This window comes from Neocloeon triangulifer, unplaced genomic scaffold, assembly GCF_031216515.1.
Source record: "Neocloeon triangulifer isolate White Clay Creek 2 clone unplaced genomic scaffold, ASM3121651v1 ptg000006l, whole genome shotgun sequence".
In the NCBI taxonomy this organism is placed as follows: Eukaryota; Metazoa; Arthropoda; class Insecta; order Ephemeroptera; family Baetidae; genus Neocloeon; species Neocloeon triangulifer.
In genome coordinates this window covers 4,708,071-4,736,021 of record NW_026775549.1, presented here as the reverse complement: position 1 = coordinate 4,736,021, position 27,951 = coordinate 4,708,071, and the positions used below count along the sequence as shown (strand labels likewise).

Here is a 27,951-nt window from a genome sequence, read left to right as displayed (position 1 = left end):
ATAACTACTCGTGCTGCAAGGGAGCGACTTTGTGTAATTCAGATGTGTGTCAGCTAAGAAGATTAGCACGGAGCGCGCGCAAAAAGTCTGGTGCGGCTCTTGCTAACATTAATTATTTCGTGCTACCAAATGATTAAACTCCGCAGTCAAATGGACGAGTTGCTTTTTAATTTGCAACTTTTTGCCGGCTTCAACGCGAAGGCGGAAAGTGTGAAATGGAATAAATTACTTCGTGCAGGCCAACCTCAAGCAGATTACACGAAGGTTTCGTTTTGATATTTCCAAAAGTTGCTACATTCTCGTCCATTCAGCACTTTGAGGCGCAGTCGAGTGAGTATAGAGATAGCTGCGAGATTGCGAGAGTGGCCGAACCTATTCCCAAACACTGGAGGCAAAAGAACCATTCATCCCTCTTCCCCTAGCAAATGCACCCAAGAAAGTTGGAGCGGGATGTTGATTTAGAGCGGAAATCTTTTAATTTCGAGGAACCAGAGAGCAGAGCGCGGTCCGTCTGCCTCTTTTGTGAGGATTCTCCTGCGACAAAAGTCAAGGAAGGAAATGTCCTGGGGACATCTCCATTCAAAAAATACCAAAGATTCTTCGTGAGCACTTATTGGCTTTATTGAATGGCACAAGTACAAGAGGAATAAGAGACGTTTCTCAGATGAGTTAAATTATTAATATTTTTTTTTCTTTATAAAATTATTATTTAATTTGATTGGAAACATTTGCGGAATGGTCATGGTTGTTTCCACTCCAATAAATGGAGAGTGCATTAAATCGCCAAGCTGCGAGTCCATTTACGAAATCAGACCGGGATCAAAGGGAGCATCTATAATTTGCACACGAGAGATTGGTTTGCGCATTTGTTTTCGGCAGGCAACGCACGCAGCGAAATGGCTTTTCCCAGGCCGCAACCAGGCCGTAAAAGTAAGCCTCCGATGAAGTAATGGCGGAAGCTACCTGAGACGATTATTACCCAAAGTGGTGCCGACGGGTACGCCAACCGGCAGACGCGGAAGCGGCCCAGTTGGCGGCGGCGCCATTCGAAAACAATTCGCAGAGCTGCTCCTCCAGAATGCAGACATTGTTTTCTATTGTTTCGGAGCACTTACCATGAATGTTCATAATGCGGCAGCCTGAAGATTGCCGGCCCCTCGAGCATTGATGGCCGAAACATCTAGTATAGCCCACCTCTGACCGCACCACCACCGCATTCCAAGCAAGGCCTAACCGGGGTTTAGGCCATGGTTTATCCAACTAACCCTCCAAGGAACAAAGTCAATGTAAAATATGGATAAATTTTGCATTTAAAATTTTTACCAAATACAAAAAATCAATCAAACAATTTATTTAATGAATTTTTTTAAATTTTGAATACAATGAATAATCCGGAATAATCCTAAATTGTAGACAAAAAGGGGAAATCTCAATGTACTGGTGCTTACGTAAAGGGTTAGTAAGTGTTTTTAATGTTTCTATATTTAGCTTGTTATGGATATTTAGCAAAAAAATTGTACCCTTTTGGATTTTTTTAAAAATAATTTTCGCATTCCTGTGAATTAATCGTTGTTTTTTATAGAATAATCACTATTTGCCAACATGAATCTCCCAAAACAATATTAATTAAAGTCTCCATAGTACCTGCTTATAATTTTTTCCCTACTAATGATAAAAGAAATTTGAGCATAAACCAAATTTTTTTGCAAATGAAAAGGGCTGCCTCGTCAATGACTTAGCCGTGCTTCTGTCTTCCCACGCTGTGTGAGCTTCAGAGATAACACACACGTGGTGAGCAAACATATCCGTGTGTGTCAAGTGATGCAGCCATGAAAAAAGCATCAATTTTTTATACCTTAAAGTAGCTCTCCACGTAAAAAGCTTTTGAGTGTATCCTTGGCGGTGTACAAGAATCGATTAGCTCTTTTTATTCACCTGTTCCGTGCGTTACGACAGCCACTAAGCCACAGCACTCGCATGATCATTACTCTCGCTCTTGTACCAAATCTCGATCGCATACGTGAACACACTCAATACGTTTTGCTACTTATTCTTTGAAAGCCTCTCCGTACGATACTTTGCAATCTGAAGGACCCTTCAAAATGTATATTAAATATAAAACGTGGAAAGCTCCTGTGCTGTAATTTTATTAGAGGTTGGAAATCAATATAATTGCCCTCATTTGTGGCAAACGGTTGACAAGTGAATTCTCTGCAAATGAATAACTAAAAAATTTATTTGTCAGTCGAATTCCTTTGATGACATCAAAGCGCCCGAGCAAAGCAACAAAAGAGTTGGTGTAACAAAGAAGCCGCAACAAAATATTTTATACAGGCTCTCGTTTTGCAGTCATTACGCTCCGTTTGTTGTTGCGCCATTTGCACTACAAAAGATGAAACGACGACAATAGATTTGGTGACGGCACCGACGGAGAGCTAATGACGATGTCATAGTGTGACAAATTTTCCCCTGGGGTTAAATGATCTGCTCGCGCGCCACATCTAGAGGCAACGAACAAAATAAATAATCGGCCCTGGGCGACTGAACACCCTCGCGATCCATCATCCCCTGGCGACAATCGCAACACAAAAACACAGACGTGTGCTGCCGGCTATTCCACAGCATACGTACAGTTGTCGGACAAAACCACAATGCTCAGCAGTCATCACAAATTGCGTTACAAATCCACCAAATTTAGTTTCATTAGTACTTCGCCTGACAGCTGAGTCGTTATACAAATTTAACTTTAAAAAATTGCTCTTCTCATGAGATTTGCTATGAACGCAATAGCAAATTTCTAAAGACGAGGGATGACATAAAAGTTTGTGCTAAAAGAATCAATAAATGAGGATCATGAAATTCAATATACAAATATTATTTAAATCTTTTTAAAGAATGGCCAATAATAACTAAGTGAAGTTTGGAAGAAAATTTTATAAAAGGCAAAATTCTTAAAATAAGAAAACAGATAAAAATTTTATAAAATTCCCTTCCCTCACAATTTTATGTTGTAATATTTTTGTGCACATTTTACTTTGATAGTTGTATTGAATTTGAATTTGTCTTGAACTAAAACATAAAAAAAAAACATTGTTCATTACTAAATAGCACACATAATTATTGAATAATGTTTTATGTATTATACCTTGAAATATTTTGTAAATAAAGTCATTCTGGCATGCGATATTGCTTGATGAAACATTCTTTACCTTCCTGCAGAGACTTGCAACCCTGCGATCGTTTCCCAGCGCTATTTTCGTCCAAAATGAAGCAAAATAAGGCACCAATCGATGAGCTTATTGGTTAGGAAGGCTACTATTCTGAATCTCATTATAAACCGGTGGTATAAAAATACCAGACAGTCGAATTGAAGAAGATCCCTTTAGGCAAAAGCTTTTTAGCATTGATTTTTTTTTAGAGAAGCAGAAAAAATATTTATATCCTAAAACAGCCGAAAGGGAAGGAAATCGTTAGGTCTATTATAGGTAAAGCTTTTATTCTCGGAAATAATAATGATGTGAATGCAGAGGGCGTATCAACAGCAAAGGCTACGGACTAGAAAATAATTTAAAAGGCATCGAAGTTGAGCACTGCTGGATAATTTGAGATTACCAAGTTTAAATAGATGCGTGTGGGGGTTCGAGAGAGATCTTAATGTTGTAAGTCTGCAACTAATCCTCCCCGGAGCAGGTTATCTCTGGCGGCTGCACCGAGCCGAGTTGGAAAATATGGAAATGACGACCGGCGAGTGCATTATCATAAAGGCGAACTGGTTCCGTGCCGGGTCGCAGTTTAATCCAGCAGACCTTGGATTATTAAGTTATTGGCCGCTTTAATGAAATGATGATGAGAAAACCCGCCCCCCAATATCACGCTCCTTGCTTCCGAGCAGCCAGACTTAATTACGCCAGAGCGCCCATATTGATAAAACAAGAGATCAATACCCGCGCCACGAGTCTATATTTTATTTTTGACCGCACACGCAGGAAATGAAGTTAGCCTGCTGCTGAAAAATGAAATTCCCAGCGCTTCGGTTGGCAAAATTTAGGAGCGGCGCGCAGCGTCGCCAATTAATATCAGCTCTGCTATCCTACACAGAGGCAAAAAGCCGCGCTGAAGAAAATGAATTTGCCGGATAAATTAAGGCAGGAGGAGATTGAATAATCTATCATGGCTCGGAGAGCTCGTGCTGCCATCCCACGCTGAAAATTTGATAAAGCAAAGAAAATTTGTGATGCAACCATCCTTGAGGTAGATTTATGAATTGTTTAAAAAGCTGCTCAGATTGAATTTATATTTTATTTATAATTGGCATGTTCAGAGCAAATTTATTCAATTAGAATTTTTTACTGACTCCGAATTGAATCATTCATGCCCTGAAAATAAACGTTTCCTCAGTTTTGTCAAAGTAATTTATTTATTTATTTTAGAGAAGTTAACTTCTTGCAAGCAGATCTTTGTTATATTGAGAGAAAAATCGTTGATGCATTGATTTCAGATGCGATTTTAACATCAGGGTGTCTCAAACAGATTTGAGTGTATCTCACACAAATAATTAATATAAATATTTAGAGTTAAAAAAACATATTTTTAATAAATTACAGGAGGATGGTAAATTTCAAAATAAGACCATACAATAATTTGTCGACAATTATGATTTAATGAGCAGTGACTATTATAAGGTGAAATTTTATTAATTTTTGCGAAAAATTCAGGTTGATAATTTAGAATAACAAAAATTAAATATAATATTATTGATAAAAGTGTGAATGCACAGAATTCTCAATTTAGTGTTGCCTATAAAAATAAAATTCATATTCATATATCGACAAATCAATACATTATAATGACTTTACTGGTGTGGAAACTCATTTCAATTCCATGGAAAATAAATATGACAGTTGATTTAATCTTTTCAATTCACTACCGCTGGTTTTTCCTCTCAAGCAAACACGATGATAAATATTTTTATGCGCCCGCTAGGACTAAACAAGTTGCGCAATTAGTGGAACGCTCGCCTATATAATTATGCATATGTTGCAATTTTGCGTATTCCACGTTCCGTTTTTATTATATTTTTGCAGCAAAAACGACGCAGTAGATTGCAAATGTCATCAGCAGGCGTCGTAATTTATGACTGCATTCAGCGGACCGAAAAAATGAGAAATAAAAAAACAGAATGATGGTGGAGCGACCACAAACTCGTTTGCGCAGAGCTGGACGCGGATTCAGTCGGTTCGAATTTAAGTTCGGGAGCGGCTGATGGCCGTGATCCGACTGGGGACTTGGAAGGAAAGAGACAAAGCCTGAAAGCCGTGTCACTCCTGCTCGCCAATGTGGCCTTCGAGATAGAAAAGTACAAGTTTGCTTCTTTACGAGGCTACTCTTGCATTGTTGAAGGATGGCCGGCGAAATTGGGAGTGGGAATTTGGCGGGCTTGGAGGTCTCGTAAGTTTCCTCTCCGAAGAATAGATCCTCTCTCTCTCTCTCGCGAGCGGGTGGCACTGGCACGGTCAAGCAAGAAGCAAAAGGGGAAAAGGCAAATGGAGGCCCCGAGCACATCCGCGGGTCTCATCACGCCGTCATTCGTGCTAAGAATAAAGAGACCCCGAGTAAAAGTGAGCGTCTCCCCTAGGACGTGAAAGGGCTGCTTCTATCTCTACGAGCCCGACGCTGCACACACCTCTCTATATCTGCACCGGCGAGTAACAAAATAAACACCGAGATGTAACGCAATCAATACATTCGCAGCGTCCAATTTCAAGTGCCCCTCGCCTCGGGTTGCTTGCTTAGCGGCGAGCGAACTGAATTTATTGAATACTTGATGAATCCTCACTTGACTGCTTTTGTGCTGACCATGCGGCTCATATTTGCATTTCCAATTCTGCGTATACTGAATGGTCCACGGTGCGGAATATTTTCACAGGAATATCGCTGAGGGTAGCGTTGGAAAATCGCACGCTCCACAAAATGCGGAAGGGGAATTCTATTTTATTAAAACGGTACAAACAAATAATGTTCTTCTGAATTGTTTGCGATTTAAATTTCAAATTGGCCATTATTCAAGGACCAAATGGAAATTAACACAAATGGAAATTAACAAAAAAATCGCGTAATACAATCATTGTTTTTAGCAAAACGAAATCAGTGAAAGTGCAAAAAAGGCGACTTAACGATCCGTTTGATTATTCTCGAGGAGATTAGCTTCATTTGAAATGCGACACTTGATGTAGGCAATGTGGAGACTGTATAATCCGGAGAATTACTTGGACCTCGGCCAAATAAAAAGAAACCACGCCGTCTGGTATACGTTTTTGCCAAGGTAATTACTTCTCTCTTTTCTCGAGAGTACTTTCGAAATCGATCACGACGCGGTAGAATCTGAAATCAGGTCTGTTAAGGAGTGCAGGTCAATAGTACCCCAGACCAAAAGAACCCATTGAGGGCTTCAGAAGCAGTGCTACCAATATTTACATGAATTAAGCTTTGATTTAAATTTTCAGATATTTGTTCCAAATTATTATTAATTGGCTTAATCTAAATTTGTAAAAAAAAAAAAATATATATTTTCTTATTATTTAAAATTTATGTTGGATTGAGATTTGATAGTACCAATTTAAAAAGCTTAAATAATGTAATATTCTTGTTGTATGAAAACTCTTGTCGCAGCATAAGTTACTAGGAAAATTTGAAATTATTATCTTTATAGAATATTTTTAAATAACATAAGTAAAGTTAGAAACCCGCCATAAATAAATAAATTTTAATTCAATAAAGTTCTTGATTTGGTGGAAAAAATTTTAATTTTTTTTTAAATTGTTATATTTTGTTGTTAATTTTTTTAAAAATTAGATAATGTTTTTAAACAGAAAAAGCACGAATTTTTTAAAATGAATTAAAACAAAAAAGAGAAAAAAATATATTATATATTTTAAAATAAAAAAATGAACACCTTCATTTTCATTCAAAATAGTCTTTTGTCTTCTTAAATGATTTCCAAAATTGGAAAATATCAAGGTTCCTCGACGTTTGAAAATATCTGTAGGTACTGACGTACTGTAAGTAAGCAACTATAAATTTTCTGGCAATCTACCTTACAATAATGAATAATTAAAAAAAAAATTGACACGAAGTTAAATCTGCCTTGAGAGTGAGGAACTATTGGTCGCATACCCTGTTGAGGAGGTGCTGAATTTCAGAAGCCGAAATCCAGCCAAGAACAAGGAAATCCCTCTTTGCTGTTGGCAATCGCAATTGGCAGCGAGCAAATAGGGCCGCGCCATCAAGTAATTATTTACTAATGCTTTGCGAGTGCGTCTAAAGCCTCACTCAGCCAATTACGGGAAGTGATTGATGGTGGTTTCCTTTATAGAAAAGCAGCGCACCCTAATTGAACTGGATTCAGAAAGTTGAAAGAAACGGGAATAAGTCGTGTGCGGGTTAGCGAGTGCATGGCAAAGGGTTCTTGAGAGCGCAGAAAGCGGTTCAGACCACTTGTGCGTTGGCAGAAAATCCGGTCACGGGATGAAATATATTTGCAAAAAAAGAGTGCTTTCAGAACGGTCCCACTTGTGACACAAACGATTCCCCCGGAATTTGCAACCGTTTTGCCATGCAATTTAATTTGAGCTTTGAGGCACCATCGCAATTTGCCACACAGAGAGCCACGTGAACTATTAGTTGGCCTATTTATGCGCCGCTGGCTGGCGATTCAATAAATATTTAATGGAGAGCAGCGCGCCGGAATGGGCTGCATCAATTTTACGCGCTGCCTTTTGGAAATATGAAACCAATAAGGGCTGCGATATGAGCCATGAAAGTGAGGCATTATGCAGGCCAGTAACGGCGTTTTTCCGCACAGCGCCCGTGCATTTATGGGCAAACTCACGCAGACACTGGTCCAAATGAAATTCGTATTCCACTATTTGGCTTCATAAAGAGTGGCTCGTTTAATGAGATTAGGTTTTGTTGCCAATTTTCTTACTGCGTAGTTTAGTGAGAGTCTTTATTGAAACGTTGTGTGAAATTTAATTCACTGAAAGTTGATCGTTTTCATTTCTATTTTTATAAAGGAAATTGCACTCTGCAGCTTTTAAATGCACATTCAAAGAACTGGATTTATTTTCTCGCTGAACCTTGATGCAAAAAGAATCTCATCAGTTCACGTATTCATTCAGCGAATATATCTGAAAACGAATGTAAAGAAAAAGATAAGTGACTAGTGAGGAAGGAATAAAAGCATCGCTAAAAGCTTTCAACGTTGGTTGTAACACGACTTTTGCCGCATAGAAATGCACCGCCTTTTCTCGAAATTTGCTCAGCTCGTGTTAATAAAAATTCACTCTGTGAAATGAAGATTCAGCTCGGGTCCGTCGTCGCCTGAGCGGTCGTAATTCAAAACTGGGTCAGCCGTCTCCCTTGACAGGGAAACTGCACACAACAAGAGACACAACAACAGAGCCATTGACCGAGTTGGAACAAATTCATGTGTGAGGAGAGCAGGGAGGGAGAACCGTTGGCAGTGGATTTTTATTGTAACGAGCTTTTCGCGTTCTCGCAATCGAGCGAGATGGAAAAGTTTGCTCCAGGTAATGGCAGAGAAACAATTTCCTTTTGTCAGGAACGGGATGAGCCCGACGAAGACTGTTATGCGATTTCGCAAACAAGATTGCGCGACGCTGGAAAGTAAAATGACTTAATTAAGGGAGATTCGTCTACATTGACGGAGGCGAACTTGAAAAGCCCATTATTGCCGCTTCTATTTTTCATCAGTCAGAAAAGAGGAGAGCCTGCGCTCGGTTGGTTAATAATTAATCCACCCACCTCCTCCAACTCCTTGTGCCATCAGCTCCGTTCGACTGCGCCTCGCTCTCCGAGAGTGGGCGCAAGGATGCGGAATTAATTAGAGGAGCTTTTATTTTTAATTAAGTCCCTAGCAGCGGCTGACTAATGGCCCAAAACATTCGGCGCGGTCACATTTCATTATTGCAAATTGGTTCAATTTGTTCTCTCAAAAGAAGGCTTTGATGCTAATTAAAAAGCAGTTCATACCATTTGAACTGTGAATTCTCTGATATAATTAAAAAAAAAAAAATATTTAAAAATATAAAATTTTGATGTTTTGTTTCAGATCAGATACATTTGAAGAGGATCTAAATCACAGCCAGTGGTAAGTTGAATGCTTGTTCACGTTTGGTGAGAATGAAGATTTTGTTTTTAATTTTCCAGAAAAGTTTTTTTTTGTAAAAATTAAAAATGTAAAAAATCCGAGACTTGGCGGACGGAATCTTTTGAATGTGCTTAAAGCAAACAAAGCTGCGGGTGCTTGAATACAAAATTTGCAGCTGGAGGTTTTCTTTCTCGAGTAGTAATTGAAATTTTTAATTAAGGAGAGATGTAAGGAACGGGGGAAGAATTCGTGGGTTCTCTCGCACAAAGTGCTTTACTTTGTATAAATATGCCACAAAATCTCGCGGAACGTGAAAGAGGGCAAAAAATATATCGCTTCAAGAAAACAGTTTCTCTTTTTTTACTCGGACAAAAACTTTCTCTTGTAAAAAAGTCGCCGAATACTGAAAGCGACAGTTTAAGAAAACAAAACTGGTGTTTCTGCTTTTACAGTTGATATTTTATTTCTATCCAGTCGTTCAAAATCAACAGAAATAAATAATCTACTGCAAACCAGACTGGAAAGTAAACGCGATGCGCGCACATATCTCTCCGAGCAAAATGAAACCGCGAGCGAATTCATCTCCCGAAAGGGCGTCGCGTCGCACATAAATATCCATGGCGCAGAAATGCACACGAGGCCAATAAACACGTGGAAAGCGACCTGATAAATTGCACCTTCGCCCGGCCAACGCCACGTTTTGCGCCCCGCGTAATAAAGTATGCAGCCAGTGCATCAGGGAAAAAATGAAAACGCTCGCGCTGCTCTCTCGGCAGAGCAAACTGTTTTGCATAGATACATTATGAGATAGCCGCGCGCGATTTATGACGCCTGTATCCTTTCTGCATGCGAAGTCGTAATAAATTGTGCACCGAGATAAGACCAGGAAATGTTGCACGCTGCAGCCCGCTTAGCGTCTTTTAAACAGTCTTAAACCGCCTTTTATGCTGTCCCGCGATCATAGCATAGGGCTGACCTCCATATTTCACACTGGCTCCTATCTGCACACTCCTTTGCATAAAAGATGTCTCAATATTCGCTGGCGTTTTGTAACAAAATTTGTTTCTCCCAACGACTCTTATCATTGTGGATAAATTTCGAAGTATAATTTATTTTGCAAAGTGGACAGTCGGGTTTTATAAAAGTTAGAGAGACGCTTTAATTTCAAAAGTGTATTTAAAAAAGGTTTTGAAAACTTCAATAAGAATTGGAGAACTTCATCCTGTTATCCGTGTTTTAATATAGAAAGTTGACTTGAAATTTTTCTTATATAAATGTTGTAAATTACATTTTAAAGGCACTGAAGATGTCATAATCATAAAATATATATGGCATATAACATTTAAAATCATTATTTTTCAGAACAATGTTTATAAAAAAATATTGCTTACATTAAAAAAAATCAATTGTATGAATTTATTTATTTGAATCGTAAATTTAGAAGACGGAATATTCTTTTTGCATAGAACTATTCGTTGGGACGATTCTTTTCCGCAACAGTTTCTATTTTTACCAATAAAATGGTCTAATAATTAGATAATTATGTGACTTAATTCAATTTTTCATCATGTGTGTTCAGATATCTTTTTCATTCAATGTTAAGATTATATTTAATATTGTGGATTATCTTTAATTTTTTACCTTTTGAAATTTATAAGAAAAGTGAAGAATAATAATTTGTTAATAAAAAACTGAGTAAATTCAACAATGAATTTAACTTAAACTCTCTCTTGTAATCAATGTAATTTATAATATTGAATGTATGGATGATGTATTTGGGCAGTGAATGCCCGGTGGTACATTAATAAACACAATTTGTAACTAAATAGACAGTTAATAAGTAGTTTCCATACTGTTGGGAAGAGTATTTTCTTTGTAATTAAGAATGTAGCTTACGCACTTATAGAATTGTTTTTATTACATTTCAACGTTTGCAATTATAAGAGATAAATCTAAAATAAATATTTAAAAAAAAAATTAATAGCATTTTCCTCTGTAATGTTGCATCCGTGCGCTAATTTCCCGCCGCTTTGATTCAACATATGCGCGCAGAACTATTGTACGTTTTTGAGAAAGAAAAAATAATAATAAATCGTCCGGAAAAAAATATCGTCCGTACCCCTCTTTTTAATTTCCTTTTTATAGTTAAAAAGTTTAGAAGTTTTTTTTCGATTCCAGCTCACTTCGGTTCCGATTAAATTCACTTCAAAGGAGCCAAAATCGATTATTATTAGCATCAAGTAAACGTCGAAAGTTCAATCAGCAAACCCAACATTTGCTCGGTTACATATATCCGGACTGTTTGATCAACCCACATGCATTAGCCCAAGGCAACGGATCACGCCGTAACGGCTTAAACGCGCTTCGAAAGCACTAAATCCGCGCGACAGAGACATTTTTACGATGCTAGTGCTGATTTAGTCTGGGAGCCACGAGCAGATAGAACGAAATTGAAATCAAACCGAGAAGTGCATGGTGTGTTAAATCTAGCTCTCATCTCTCCCAGGAGCGTGTTTGCCATTAGACTGAGTCATTAAAGCGAGTGTTGTTTTCCTTCTGCAGCCATACAACTCATTACATTAAACATTCGTGTTGCGAGGGCGTGTGTGCTGATAAGAAACGCGGCGCCTCATCTCGCGCACGCACACACAATATTACATACAATCGCGATTTTATCTGCGGAGCGTAGTTGAAAGTCGCGTTTGCGGTTTTGCGTTCGCTCATCTCGTCTGCGGCTGTTCTCTCTTATTGGGAAAAGCAGCACTCAAATTAACCCGCCAGGCACACAGTCTCTCTATACCTGTGCCTGACATTATTTGCTCAACGCTCTGCAAATTTTCCGTTGCAACCGCAGACATACACAGCGAGAGACAAGTAGTGCTGCATTTCTGCTCGCAATCTACGTCGCCAATGCGAGGGCGAAGCAAACTTGTTTAGTATGCACAATGCTTACATAATGGGATTGAAAGGCAGAGTCAGCGCTGCGAATTGACATAGGCAAACTTAATTATACGGGGAATTGTCGGTCTAATTTAAAGTGGAATAAGGAAGGAAAAAGCTTGTAATTTGATTTGAAAAACCCTCTTAAGCAATATTGATTTAGGTTATTCAAGTTTAAATTACATTCCCTCTGTGAATAAATTAGTTATATTATTTAATATTCTTACATCAAAAAGAAGGTTTTGATTTTGACTAAAATAAATTTTCTAGATTAATTTGTATTTTAAATGCATTTGTTTTACAATAATTTGTAAATTTCAAGGATATAAATTTTGAATTATTGTAATTTGCTTTTTCCTCTTACTGATAATGAGTCTATTTTAATGCGAAGTATTTTCGAGTGCAAAAAGCAAGAACGAATTAATGACGTGCTTTTGCAAGTGGCCATTATTTTTTCGCATCTCATCTCGAGCACAAACATTTATTCTGTCCAAATTAGAATATTTACATGTGATTTGCAAAAGAAATGGTGGACGAGTAATCCCATCTAATTGGGATGCAGTAACAACACTGAATTCTCCTGGCGAACGGGAAATATTCAGAGGCGAACCCAAACAGAGCGGGCTGGCGAGGATGTGCCTGTTCGTCTGAGTGAGCAGAGATGCCCGAGCGCGGCTCATAATGTATGCCGTTGCTGCTCTCGCTGGCTGAGCAAACGGAACTCTGGCAAAACAGAAAAAGCTCGACGGCAAAAAGAGGCGGCGGCAGCGAAAGGGATCGCTCGGAGAGTCGAGTGTTCCGGGCCAGCATGTGCAAACGATTGCTAAAAGATAGCGCCTGCTTAAATAAACGCCAGACGTCTGGCTGCAAACAATAAGTAGCATGGTTTCGCCTAATTGAAATTGATTGCGCGCCGGCGTAAACATCAGCACACAGACATAAAACACGACTAGCTATGCAAATACACTTCCACTTGAAGCCGCTGCCGCTATTTATTGCCGATCTGCGCTACTTTTTGCGCAGTATGTAAATTTGCTTCCGGCTTGTCCGCTCGATGGCTATGCTTTGTGACTTTTTTTTATTTTGGGAAAGAAATTCTTCTCGCTGGTCATTGCAGAATAAAATATTGTATGGTGTTGTTGTCAATTATTAAAATTTACTGTATATTTGAAAATGCGATTAAATCAAATTTAAATTCTTAGGTAATAAAATTTTTGAAGAGAAGAGAATCATCGTAATAAAAACAATTATCTGACCCGATTTATCAATTATTACACAATTTAAATAATTTTATTGCTTTTTTTAAATTGAGAGTTTAAAATTAGTTTAATTTCAAAATCATCATTTACTATTATGTTTATTTTACGCAATTTAAATAACTAATCGTAATTCACCTTCAAATTCGTAAGAATGATTAAGAATAATAATCAGTCCGTACTGAAGCAGAGCATTGTTATAAATTTTTCTTTTGATAACGTTATTTTTAATTTTTTTATTATTATTCTAGGTCGATAATATAAAAAAATTTTAAATTTTCTAAGGAGGGTTTCCTTTTTCATTTGTTATTATTGAAAGTATCTTAAAAATATTTTTTATTTATCTCATATGATAAACGTATCTCAATTTACGGGGAAATTTCTCTGTGGCTCTACATTAAACTTTGTATGCTACTAAAAACAAATTCGAAATATAAATTCCCAAATAATTTGATGCTCTTAATTGTAAAATGTTATCAAAACAATATATATGTACTAAAAATCTAATTTATATAAGCAATATATTATTTGAAAATTTACTGGATTAATTAATTTTACTGTTGAATTTTTGTATATAACTTAATTATTTTATTAATCAACACGGTTTTTGTAATAATTTGAAATGTTCAATGCATGTCAACAAATATTTTAAATCATTAACCTATTTTATTGCCATATTGTCTTTTAATTAGAAGCACATTAGAGTGAAAACATTGCTTTGTTTACCAGGCAATGCGTTGTGCCGACTAATTTGTGTGTTAATTGTTTGCGTCGGATAATTTAAATAACAAGTAGTTACAATTACTAAATACATATATTATTGTAATCTCTGTTATTTGCCCTCGACAGCGGTGATTTTATTAGTTCAGCGCAGTAACTAGCAATACATAGTTTGCTGATTAATTGATTGGAAAATAGGTCAATTATTCAACGCGGATGTGTATTGTTGTTCATGTTGTTGTGAAGCGAATAACTTTAATAACCGTTTCAATCACAAAGCACCATCATAATATGTTCAGAACAAAATTGGAAAAAAATCACAAGGTTGTACTTGCATTTAGTTCAGATTTTAATTGGAAGCATTTTGAAATTTTGTGCATGAATAAATGATTGCAGCGAAAAGTGATTTGCATGAAGAAGTGAGTCGTTCGAGGTGAAACGTGTTAACCGCGAACGGCGGCCCCCTTTACAGAGCAAACAATAAAACTCGCTGGCACCATCATTCAGCGCCTAATCTGCAAAGCAGGCTTGATTTAAGATGCAGCTAGCTGAATGTGTAAATTTAATTACCGCGCCGGCCTAAGTTAGAGTGGCCATAACAGTTAAGCCGCGTGTACTCAGCTAACTTGAGCCAGTCCGCATAACTTTGAATTAAAGTTAATTCGCTATGGAGAGCCGTAATCGTTAAACGAAACGGTCTTAATAATAAAATACACTCTCCATACGAAGCTGCGCCGCCGGGGCCGCAGCCGCGCGACGCGTATTATCATAATAATGCACTCTTGCAAAAATGAGAGGGCGTCGTCATTGTGAATGCGCGTCGGCGATAATCGCAAGTGAAAAGTGGCACTGCCCTTTCCATTTCGTATGACGCAGGCAAGGCCGAGTTATAAAAAGAATACTGTAAAAAAATTTCAAATTTACCTTTTTGAGGAATTAAAATTTACATTAAAAAATCTTATTTCGTTTTTATTTCCTCATAAATTTTAGAAAAATGTCATTCAAAGAGTCATTTATATAATGACCGTAACGAGTTTTTTGTTATTTGATGACAAAAAAGTCTTTCGTAACAAAACATTGTCCGCTGTCCTATTCACGGAGACTTTATTTTTGAAGCATCCGCAAACAATGTTCATTTTCTGTGGTGAAATGAAAACGTTGTTATTTTCCACGTAAATTCCAGGAAAATGATACTGCCCGCGTTGATGTATGGGTGCACGTGCGGAAAGACGAGGAAAGCAGCGCATCAGTTATTCCACCGAGTTTTTGCCAGACGGTCAGCCAGTCGTACTGGATGAATGAAGGGTATTTTATTCAACGGATGCGAATCCATTTCAATGCAACGCCATGGCACGGCGCGGGGAAATCATAACAAATGTCCAGATTGTTTATCTTCACTTGTAGAGTTTAAATATGTAAATTTAGGCAAATACGCATGATAATTGCGGATGCGGATAATTGAACTGGAAAAGCAAATATTTTAGTAATGGTAATCAAGCATTATTAATTTGAATTCAGTCATTCAATTGAAGTGAATTTCTTTATTTCAAAATAAGATGTATATAATTATTTGAACAGACCTTTTTTCTTTGCAATCTTTGGAAATTTAAAATATTTATTCTAACCAGTATTGAAACTGTTCTATTTTTTCATTCAACGTAGTCTTAATTAATGAGTGTAATAAAAAAAAGCTTTCTATTAAAATATTTAATGTATTTAAAATATAATTAATTCCCCCCTCCATTATCATACTAGATTAATTTATTAATTGATCGTAATTAATGAAAACAAGAGACCTTTTTCAGGTTTAAAATTTACAATAAATAAACATTGAAAATTAGTAGAAGAAGAAATTAATAGATTGAAGAAGAAAAAATCAAAATCAAAAGTAAAGGCCCTGGAGCAGCAAATTATGTTAATAACGACACTCAAAAACTTTTGCAAAAGTAGCTTTGGATTTTTAAAAACAATTTGTTAAAAATATTGTCAATAATTTATGATTATTTTTTTATAATTATTTAATTTATTATGTAGAATATGTAGATCATAACATAAATTGATTTCTTTAGGCTGCAAATTAAAAAAAAAAAAAATTGAGAAAAATGTCAAACTGCACGTTCTCATTGTAATCGTTTAAAATATTTTGTCAATTTTCATAATTATTTTTAAAATAGTTTGCAAAAATATCAGTTAATAAATGAATTCCCTATTAAACGAGTGTCTGCTCTCCATCTACTGATGGCGACTCGCACCACAAAAGTATATTTTATAACGATGCAGCTCTCCTACGCAAATAATACATTAAGCGAGGGCGTACGTAATTCCGGGGCCGAGAGAAAAAGTGGGCGCTTGACGTAGCAGGTGTTTCAGCGTGTGCACTTTATATAGGGAGTGCCACGTACAATTTGATTCATGAACACTTTTATTTCCCGGGCTCCTCCGTCCGCACAAAGGAGACCGAGTGACGAACGGTGCGCTCTGTCAGCAAATAATTCCGCCACTACTGTTGCTATACCTTATTCTCCTTACGCTATATATATAAAAAGAGATGGGCCAAATAAAATATAATGGCGTGCAGAATTTCATTTTGGAAAGCTGGCTCTATAACTCGCTTTCTCGCCACTTCCTTCCTCCCGCCGCTGCTGCTTTTTTGCAACAAAAAGAGAGAAAAATGCGCAGAGAAAGGAAAGAGAGAGAAATTTTGCTCCGCCTGAATGGTGCAACTGGATGAGGCCACGAGCGTTCCTTTCGTAATCGTAAAAAGAAGAGCACTCGATTGCATTTTAAAATTTAATTGCACACTGAAGCAGCTTTCCTTGTGCTGAAACTAGTCTTTATTTCTCGGAATAAGAGCTCCTGGATTTTAATTCATTTCCTGGTTAATCCAACAGAAGAGGAACGTTTTTAATACAAAATAGTTTACCCGTTGAATAAATTAAACTTTAATAATTTAAAGCTTTTAAAGTTGCTTTTAATTAATTCTTTTATATTATATCCGTATGCAGACAAATACATGTAATTAAAACAAAATTCAAAATACATGTTGATACTGTCGCATAAAATATGCAAACTGAAGGGCAGTTAAAGAGGTAAAAATTTATTAAAATTCATGCACTTACATGAAATTTGCATTTAATATACAAGCTTTTGTAATGTTTGATATATTTTTACAGAGAGAAAATCGAACAAATTTTGAAAGTATGAAACTTCTACAAAATATTCAAAATAATTTATGCATTACGGCAGGAATACCACCAAAAGTACTCGAATGGTGTCACCTAATTAGCCGTTATTGTTGAGCCCTGCAGTTGTTGTAGTGCTCGCTTTTGTTAAAATAGTTGTTAGGGTAGTTATTGCAGGCATACCAGTTGTAATTGACATTTTCAGTGATGTGGAAACGTTAGCCGTTTTCATTGAGACTTGCATAGTTGTTGCATTGGTAACTTTAGCGGTAGCTACGGCAGGAGTACTGGTAGCGACTAATGTATTTGAAGATGTGAGATTGCGCTGTACATTAGCCGTACTTGTTGAAACTGGCATAAAATAAGTGCTCGCTATTGTTGAAATAGTTGTCACGGCAGGAATACTAGTTGTAATTTTGGGTGATGTGAAAACGCTTGCCGCATTTGTCGTTATGTTAGAAACTTGCATAGTTATTGCAATGCTTGTTTTAGTTGAAATAGTTGTTGTGTTAGCTTCGGCAGACATATTAGTAGTAACTAATGTGCTTGAAGATAGGTTGCTCGCCGCATTGGCTGCCATAGTTGAAACTTGTGTGGTTGTTGAAGTGCTCGCTTTTGTTAAAACAGTTGTTGTGACAGGAATACCAGTTGTAACTGAAATTTTGGGTGATGTGGAAACGGTTGCTACATTTGCCGTTATCGTTGAAACTTGCATAGTTTTAGTTGAAACAGTTGTTGCGGTAGGAATATTAGTAGTAAATAATGTACTTAAAGAGGAAAGATTTCTCGCCGAATCAGCTGTTATTGTTGAAACTTGTGTAGTTGCTGTAGTGCTCATTTGTGTTGAAATAATTGTTGCGGCACTCACTATAAGGCTACCAGTAGTGGTTGTGGTCATTGATGACGCGGTAACGCTCGCCTCGTTGATCGATATTGGAGTTGATGTTATCAGCTCGGTAGTCATTGGTGGGACAGTAACATCAGCAGTTATTTTGAGTGGCGTGGACTCGCTCACAACCCTCATAACGTTAGTAGAACTCAAAAGTAATTCTAATAAAGTGTTTGAGCGTGTCTCGGTAGGTCCTAGTCCAACAGAAGGTGTCTCAGCGCCAAAAACTGAGACACTTGACGATGAATCAATCATGGTCAAAATTTTTGCGTTTTCGGTAGTTGTTTATCAGGCATGGAAAAACTCATAGACATGTCAGTGCCTTTGCTAGTAGCTTCGTCAGGGCCGGATACACTTTTGATATTTATATTTCAGGTTAAAATCTCCTTTACATGAAATAAAATTTACATCGAATTATAATCAATTACATCTGTTGATTTGGATTCTACATAATCATGTATTATCCCCGTCGACTTCTGTTATTTTAATTACATCAAGGATGGGTGCGTGAAATTAATTAAGTTCAAAATACTTACACCAGAGCTCCCTGAAGTTGATGGATTTTTCTTGACGACCGTTGAATTTAAGATTGAAACAGTGGTTCTACGAGAAACGCCATGACATAACTTTTTCACGCAGCAATTAAAGATGCGAATCCTTCTCACTTGTACAGTTTTTACTATATTTGATTTTTTTATGTTGGTTAACGTCATCTAATTATAAAAACAATTAATACTGGTTTACCTCTTCTGATATGCACGATTTGTGATGCTGGGACAAATGGGATGATTGGGAGCGAGACAGCAAGTGTTGCAAACTAAATATAACCTTTACATTTAGTTACGTAATTGAATTTATAGATATTAAAATATTGTTACAAATACAAGGGCAGCCAATGAAGCCAGCACCACAGTCCGCATGTTGCAAAAGAATGAATTTCAGTCGTGTTGAGAGTGAACTGGAAAATGATCACTTAAAATTAATTATATTTCCGCCAGCAATGCGCTCTATCATTTGACTTTGGATCGGAAATGGGTAGCCTGCTACAAAAACATAGTAAATAGGAGGTCTTTAAAAGTTTCACAAATTTGGAAAATCTTACATACAATTATAATTTGAAAAAAAAAATATTATTTGTTTCACCCGAAATAAATTGAAGTGCTTATGATGCTTTTTTCATTTTGACCATATTGATAGTGCTATATAATTATTATAATGAGCGATATCATTATGCGTTTCCGATTTTATATTATAATTAAGAATATTGGAGCCGGATAGGAGTCACATTCAACTGCAAGCACTAATAATCATTTTCATTGTCTGAAAATTTATACATTTCATTTCTCGTAAAATTTCAAAAACTGCGTAGAGAAATTGTTGGCGAGTTAATGGAAAGTAATTTTAAATAATTAGTGTGTGGCTCCACGCTGAGGAAATGACGATGTGGAATGTTTGAAGCGCGTGGCAAAACGTTATTTTCTTTCAAAGCTAATCAATAAATTTCAAAAATTTTACGTGTGGGTTTCTATGATATTACGCTCGACTGTACGAGAGAACTAACGTGGCTTCTAGTTCAAAATCTCTTTGAAAAATGTATCTTGTCCAGGATGGCTTCTTTCTCAACAACATATATTAAACAAACATAAAACTTCAGTTTTTGCTGTTTCAAAATAGCACATTATGCCAGAAACCAAGAACCAACCAACTTTAAAAAAAATGGAATGATGGAGTAAGAGCTCATATTCTCATATGTATAATTAAAATATATGTATATATTTTAATTATATCCAAGAAAAAAAATATACGTAGATTTCCCAATTCTTACCCGTAATTAATCCTATTGCATAAATTATTTAGTTTATATATTTATGTTTCGTTTTTTGTCTTGCAACTATAATCTGTCACCTTATTTAGAACATTAAAACTTTTGATTTATTACATTTTTTTTCACATAAAAAATGGTTTATTTTCACGCGCTGCTTATCTGCCATCTTTTTATGCAAACTTCTCTATTGATGGGGCGAACGTACTTTTCCACACATAGTTGATGATTGAGTGCACGTATGCCTTCTTCCTCCGATATCATTCTCCGGCACGTGTCAGTCAGTCTCCCTCGCAGAAGCTATATCGGGATGCACGTCAGAGGTGAGGGTTCTAATGCAACCCTCTGGAGAGGACTGCGCCCCTGAGCACGTTATCAAATTTTTATTATATGCACCTCGCGCCAAGCAGAGGAGCCTCGCTGCTTTTTCTCCTTCCTTTTTTTATCAATAACTCCCATAAAAAGTAACAACTCGCATATGAAGTGGAGCAGCGCTCGTAAAATTGATGGCGCACTTTCACTCCTGGCAGGCACTAAATTGAAAATAAGTCCCAGATTTGAACAGCCCGAGCCAGCTTGGTGCGCGGGCGGCCGTGCACGAACCCTAATTAAACTTGCTTTCCATTCATTCATCTCGGCGGGCGATAATCCGCGCGCGCCTGCCGCTGCAAAATGTGAGCCGGCGAATTATTGTTGCTGCTGAAAACGAATTTCAGTCCAAACAGATTAATCCCATGGGCGAGTCCGTGTGAATTTTACCGTTATATGTGGAAAGAATAATTTTACCTCGCCTTTTCTTTGTAACAATATCATTGTTATTGCTTATTGTCAATGTGTTATCAAAATGTAAATGTCATCAATTTTTTATAGCTCGCCCACTTTCGGATTTGAAGCACATAAAAGGATTATTTATGAAAATCCGTAGTTTGAAAAGTTATTTATGTTTATTCCCATTAATCTGAAATTTGGTTCTGAACAGATCAAAACAAAAAAATGCTGATTTAATCCTGGAACAAACATTTCACGTGAAAACCATAAATATTATGTTTATTTTTCCATCCCTCGGAAAGATATAATCTGTTTGATTTTTTTCAAACTCATTTATCGAGAGTCACAGCTGGCAATGTTTAATTAAATTTGGCCTTTTGAATTGATCAAAATTGACCCTTGAACCTTTTCCATTGCGCACTCACTAAAAGCAAAAAAAGTTGGCTCAAAGAGAATTTTTTCATCAAATTCAGTGCAAAAACTATTCCCAAGCACCAACTCTGCATCGGTCCCTGGTTTCCTGGGATATTGATTGCAAAATTTAGTACCTGGAAAAATTTAGCTTTAACCTTTTTTTGGCTACGAACAAATTTAATGGCTTTTTTTCCCCCGATGACTGTTGAATAATTTAATTGAAATTATTGATTTTTTTTTTTTTTTCAAAATAGCCCCTTAGCGACTGTTGAATTATAGACATTTTTTGGTAATAAATTATAATTGAAATTGAAGCAAATAATTAAATAATTCAAGTTTAATTTTCGTATGCAGAATAACAAATTAAAAAAGTGATTCTTTTAGTCAAAGCTTGCCATCTTCTAATTTAATATCTAGAAAAAAGCTTTAAAATCATTTGAAAGAGCAGCCATAACACTTAATTTTACGGCACCATTGCTGAGTTTTTTGCTCCGCTCGTATTTTGCACCAAATATTGTTTATTGAAAAAACGAGAAATATTTGCTTGTACTGCTTTCATTTCTAGAAAAAGCTTTAAAAAACAATATAAAAATAATTTAGCACATAGTTAGCTTATATTAATAGTTTGATAAATTTTTGTAAGTGAATATTTTTAATTAATTTAGAATTTTTCTACAGGGATTTGTAAGCATTCTTTTTTTTTTTTGGCATTCTCTCACTTTTAATAAACTGCAGAATGTTGTTACATCGCATTTACACGAGGAAATGTGGTCGGATCCCTTGCTGAAATATTTCCATCGGCGCGGCACAAAATTGAAACATTAAAATTTCCGCAGTGGCGGAGGCGAGCGTGTGTGCGGGCCGAGGGGAAAATAAATTCCTACTGGGCATTTATTCCATTCTGATTTTCCGCCCTCTCTCTTTCTCATATGCTCGGGCCGCGCGCATAAAATATCTTCGCTCGCTCCTTGGCCCGGGGCGAAATTTATGGCGGTGTGCACGGCTGAAAAAGCACGCGCGCGCGTTCCGCACTCGCGTTTGGCAGCCTGTAAATCACTCTTAATATCGCCCCATAATATTATTACTCTGGCTGCCGCGCCTAATGAATCTGGCCGGGCGCCGCGTGCACTTCATGGCTGCATTTTATTAAGCAATGTTGTTTCCGTGTGTTTCGAGAGGCATTCATCATCTCGGTTTTATCGCACGCAGAGGCCACCGAACCCTTTGGCCAGTCATCTTGCTGCGGCCAAGATTTATATCTGATGCAGGAACACGATTTTTTACCCGAGGGCCATAAAAAGAAGGGCTTCTCCCGCCCTCCGCCTGCCTCTCTATCTATTATTTTTCACGGGCGGCCAAGATTTGTGGCGCTGCTCTCGAGCGAGCTGCAAAGAAGTACTTGTCCTGTTTACAACGGGCTAATTTTTTATGCCAAAATAAATCAACAAGTTATCTCTCAAGATGCTCTTGTTCTTTTTGTACATACATCAGCCACTTTGGCCTGTGGATGCGAGTGTCTTGCGGTTGTGCTCTACCCAGTAAATTGCGACTTTAACTACCAGCGGCAAGTCATTACCAAGTGCACTTCATAAGTCTGGGACCGGGAGAGAAAACGACTGTTTCACCCGTAATAGTACAAAGTTCCCCGTGAGAGAACACTTTACTAGAAATTCATCTCTTCAACTTAGTCCACTTGAACTTTTGAATGGTACTGCATTTAAATCTTTTTATTTGCACAAGTCAAGCATGTAACTGAGGAAATAAGCAATTATAATATTGTTTCAAAGCATTCATAAAAACGTCTGAAATTATGTAATTTTTCTTGCAATAAAAAAAAATGCATTTTTCAAATTACTTTTCAAGCAAAAGCAAAGCTTACAGCTGTGCAAGGAAAGGGAAAAATCTGGTTTCTCTTCATTCATTATTTTTCACTTTGGTCAAATTCATTTGATGAAAAACAGATCGATGAAAAGGTTATTTTATTTAATTACCTCCAAATTTCTGACAGTGAATCTTTCCTTCTTCACTTTCCTTCAAAAACAGATTTTCATACCTGGGCTATTTTAAGAATATTTATAAATTTAAACATAAGTACCCTTCAGCATTGTAACATAATTACTAGTTGCCAATGGCTACAGTGCTGCACTTTAAAGAAAAGAAAAAAGCCTACTTTCCAAGAGTATTATTTTTCTACCGAAGCACCGCCCACATAGCTTTTCAAGATCACTTCTTACAGCGTGCAGAATTAATAAAACAAATTTCATTAAAAGTTTAAAACTTTTTAAAATTTAATATTAAGATATTGAAATAAAAGTGAAAAAATTTATGTTTTCCATGCATAAAAGTGGTCTTGATAGAAAAACCAAAGCCAATCCTGATTGTCAATTGATTATTACCAGAAAAAAATATTGTTACCCAAATGCAGAATGGCACAGGCCTGTGTGCGTTTTTCTCTTTCGTACAAGAAAAACTAAAGCAAGGTGGCGGTGCCAAAATTCGATTTGCTCTGTGTGTTGTCATCAAAATTTCAGGCGTCTGCTTCGCTTCGTCACAGTCACTCAGCCAGCCCCAGCCGCGCCGTTCAACTTTTTGTTTGTTTTTAATCTGGCGTGTGGATTGCGAGTGTAGGCGCTAATGGCGAAGCCATTATTGGTTCTGGCGCTCGTCCAGTTTGATATTTTGACTGGCGAGCACTTTCACCCCCGCAGCGGGAAATCGAGCCGCCGCGGCATTATTCAGTTAACGTATCAACCCAGTCCCCTCCCCATATTGGCATTCGTGCTGTAGAGTTTTTGTGTCATTTTCTCAGCTGGAAGCTGGAACACATATCTTGAGTAACAAATTTTGGTTCATTGTGCACCAAAATCAATTTGTGAACTAATTAGTGCAAAAAAGGAAATGATTCAAATATTTAAATTTAGGCAATTTTTCTAGATAAAATTCGTATAATTCACTAATTCAGTGAAAGTTTGTATGTTTTGGCATCTCTTCCTTGTCAGCAGATCTTAAAAGCCACTTGAAGAGGAAAGTAACAAAAAATGATTCGGTACTTATTTTTCATTTAGATATAACTTCCGAAACTTGCTGAGGTTTCGTCGGCTCTTGACGGTCAGCTTCATGAAATCGTCTCAAGCAGACTCTTGAGAATTTTCCGCGATAAAAATCATCTGCAGGTCTAGGAAAAAAACGTTGACAAGTTTAAGAGGATTCCTGCTCAAAGCGTTGCCAACCTTTTCCATTCCTTCAGAGTTTTTCCGGTTGAAAGAAATTTTGAGGTTTCCATGGTACCGTAATTATTTCCATTCGCATCACGTCAACTTGTTTGACAAGGCGCACGACTCGTTCGATGAGCGGTTGGCGAATTTTAGGCGCGCTTTGATTATGCGGAGTGCGTAGCGAAAAGAATTGAGGCGTCGCAGAAGCTTCGGAATTCGCAGCGTTTTAAGAGCCAACCTTCGACCAAACATACTTCCAACATATATAGCCATCCATAAAGCGGCTTTTTTGCCGTTCTGGCTGCCTTGCAAATTAATGCTCGAAGAGAGAGTGTGTGTTTGGATTAGTATTCCGAGCGGATATTCTCAAGACAGCCTTTAAGAGAAATTCCTGGCGCGCTCTTCTCTTCCACCACCGCCGGCACTTCCCCAGCTCATCTCCACTCAAATGCAAATTTACGCTCGGGAATAAAAACACATTCAGCGCGCGCACACTTGATTATTCAAACAGTTACATAAGTTGGTTATTAATTAAAATTTCGAAAAAAAAAGCGGGACGAGAAGAAGCTCGGTCGTGCATCTGCTGCGTTGTGAATAATTAGCGCGACCCAGTTCGACGCACACCATATTCTGGTGCTAAAGCGCCGCTTTGATTTATTAGCTGGCGCGATCGCTCGAGTCAAACCACGCAAAAATGCCATAAATCCGCGCTAATTGCCTATAATCAATTCTGAAATTAGGTCGATAACAGCCAATAATCTGTGTGGCGAGACAATTTTGTTCCACGTACATTTATTTCTATTAGAATAATTATTGTCTATGTTTAACCACCAACTACTATTAATTTAGCTTTTCATACAAGCCTCAAAATTTGACTTAAGAAAATTAAATAACAAAATATTTTCAATTTAAATCTTTATCCCTAGTATTTGCATTAAGCAGAGGTTATTTTTGTAGAAAATGAATATTTTAAATTGAAAAGCTCTTCAAAATAATATTGATAATAAAAGTAATTAATAAATAATTATTTATTTCATTTTAATATTTTATATTTTGATGCTTTTTTTATCTTTAAAAAAATACAAATTTTCATTTATGATCTCGGAAGGTTTAGAAAAATTATTGCTAGTGGTGGTTCCGTTTTTTGCAATAATTCCTTTCTTTTCAAATAAATTTTTCAACAGTTGAATGAAAACAATGTGACAATATAAATTATTCATACTGTGCTTTGCAGATCATGAATATAATAGAAAAATTCATAAGGCTCATTTGCAGAACTTTCTCAACATGATAAGATAACTGAATAAGCAATCATGATGTGCATCAATGTCAGAGCACATTGGCAAAGTCGCCGCATTGAACCCTCAGTAGAGCAATTCACGAGAACCCGACCAGCCTGAACGTCAATTTCTCGCACTACATTGGGCACCACCATCAAAGTTCACAAGTTGATTCACATCACTGCCGTCCCCTTGGCGCATCCCACAATTCATAATTCAATAAGTAAAATCATATTTGCTCCATCCGACCTGCGAACCGAAAAGCAAATTAATAATTTCCCACAGAGAGGAAATAATTTTAATGAGAGAATCCTTCCTGTAATTATTTCATCTGGAACTTTTGTTTGAAGATGAGCTTTAGAGGTCGTCGCTGCAGCTATATTTTGTGCAGTTTACACGGGCAACTTTTCCGGTGTAAAGTTGAGCTCGCAGGCTGAACATAATGGGAGGGAAGTTTTGTACACAAAGGTTGCGGTGCGAATGAGTGACGTGGCTTATTAAAAGCTACTCCTCACGCTTGATGTCCTCGCAGCTATTTTGCGGCAACTTGCTGGATTGTGTGCATGAAAATTTGGATAATTATTACCTCGAAAGCATGTTGTTTGAATACCCGAGGAGATGAAACTTTGCTCTCGTGGCACGTGCTGGCAAGAAGAATGTGTGCCAGGCGAAACATTGGATAATACGCAAAGAAAAGCTCCGGGGCAGATTAAACAAGGTGATTCAATTTGTAAATATATACAGGTTTTAATTGTCAATTACGTGTATTACAAAAAGCTTCTACTTTGCGCAATTAATGTTTCGCAAAAGTCCGATCACATTAAAAAAGTCAATTCCGGCGGAGCAATTTCAAGGATAAATCTCAGCCAGTAAAATAACTGTAAATGTGATTGGTATTGAAGTTTGCACAAATTTGCTCTGTGACGGTGGCTCGATCAGGCAGATTATAAAATGTCACCCTTTTCAGAAGTAGGTGACGTATAAGTCCCATAAACTTCGCAGCTCTTGAATTTGCCAACTCCATTTCAGACTTTATTTACTATAAAAGCCGTAGGCGTAAATTTTATGGCTTGGTTGCAATTTTGGCGAAGTGGCGAAATGGCTCCACACACGTCGTGCTCTGCCCCACCCCTCTCAATATTGAGAGGAAGAATAAGTGGCGCAGTATTATAAGAATGGGAAAAGTTGCGAATATAAAGTATAATTTTATTTGCCAAATGCAACTTCCTCTCTTTTTTTTTATTATTTATGCGGAGAGTGTTTGACTGGCGCATTGTGCTGATAGAGTGCTTCTGCTCGAGAGAGCTTTGTGTGCTTAGGGCCGACGGGAAGGTCCTCGCTTTCTCTTTAGACAACTCACTGCTTCACTCCTCGATATCTCGTGCATTTAAGGCGTCGAAACAGACTTAAAGCGTGCGCGCGTGTGTATTATTTGGGCAAAACATTGCGCTTTGTTTCAGCAGTGCGCCCCCTTAAGTTTGTGTTTGCTAAAGCCGGCTTCTTGCACGCATTCAGACGGAGAGAGATTTTGAGGTTTCCCAGATAGAAGTGCTGCGGAGCAGAAACTTGGAGCAAAAATTTTGCTTGAAAAGCAAAGCTCTTTGATGCGAAACTCTTGAGAATTATGAAAAGAGGAGGAAGTGCGCCGCTATTAAATTCTAGACTCGGTTGGTAATTATGACTAAAATCTCTCATTCTGGAAATTTGTTACAGCCATTTTAACTCAAACTTAAAATCTGTTGGATTAAATGTGGGAAGGATTTTTTTCAAAGTGATACTGTATTATTCGAAAAACAAAATTAAAAATAATTTTTTTTCCTGCTTGAAGAGATGTTTTGTGCTCTAACTCTAACACCAAGGGTTTATAATAAACATCCTCCACCTTTTAGGTATTCACAGAGCGTGTGCACGTGCTCTATTATGTAGGAGGTCGCATTTGTTTAAGCCTTATCACTTTTTTTTTCTAATGCTTGCAGTGCAATATTGGCTGCTTCTCATCTTCAAAAGGTCTGTCGCGATGCCTCTGATAAATATCAAAGAGACTTTCTTCTGCGTTCTCTCGAGCGAGCGAAAACAAACGCAGAGAGAAGTTGGGCGCAAAATCTTTGAGTGAAATCAGAGCCGTTAGAGATAAAAAGCCGACTGTCTGCTGAGAAATGCAATTTATGAAGGGCCTCCTAGTTTTTGTTTCTTTGAGCGGCGTCTCCTTTCGCTTTTCGCGATCGCACTTCCAATTTTGTCCTTTTAGTGCAGGGAAATATGAATAGATCAAAAATCAATACCATAATAAGTTCCT

At 37.2% G+C, this 27,951-nt stretch overlaps 1 protein-coding gene and 1 long non-coding RNA gene across 2 annotated transcripts in view; one reads left to right on the top strand and one right to left on the bottom strand.

Moving 5' to 3' along the window:
• Window positions 1-27,951, top strand: part of LOC132194134 (leucine-rich repeat transmembrane neuronal protein 1-like) — a 97,015-nt gene that overhangs the window by 50,787 nt on the left and 18,277 nt on the right. Inside the window, exon 4 of the mRNA XM_059615234.1 lies at window positions 9,131-9,169. The gene's annotated coding sequence lies outside the window, so the exon portion shown is untranslated. The remainder of the gene's footprint in view (window positions 1-9,130; window positions 9,170-27,951) is intronic.
• Window positions 18,167-18,939, bottom strand: LOC132194409 (uncharacterized). Its single transcript, XR_009441546.1, has 4 exons — window positions 18,901-18,939; window positions 18,693-18,835; window positions 18,565-18,632; window positions 18,167-18,510 (listed from the first exon to the last, which is right to left on the bottom strand). It is a non-coding gene; the product is annotated as an uncharacterized LOC132194409 (long non-coding RNA).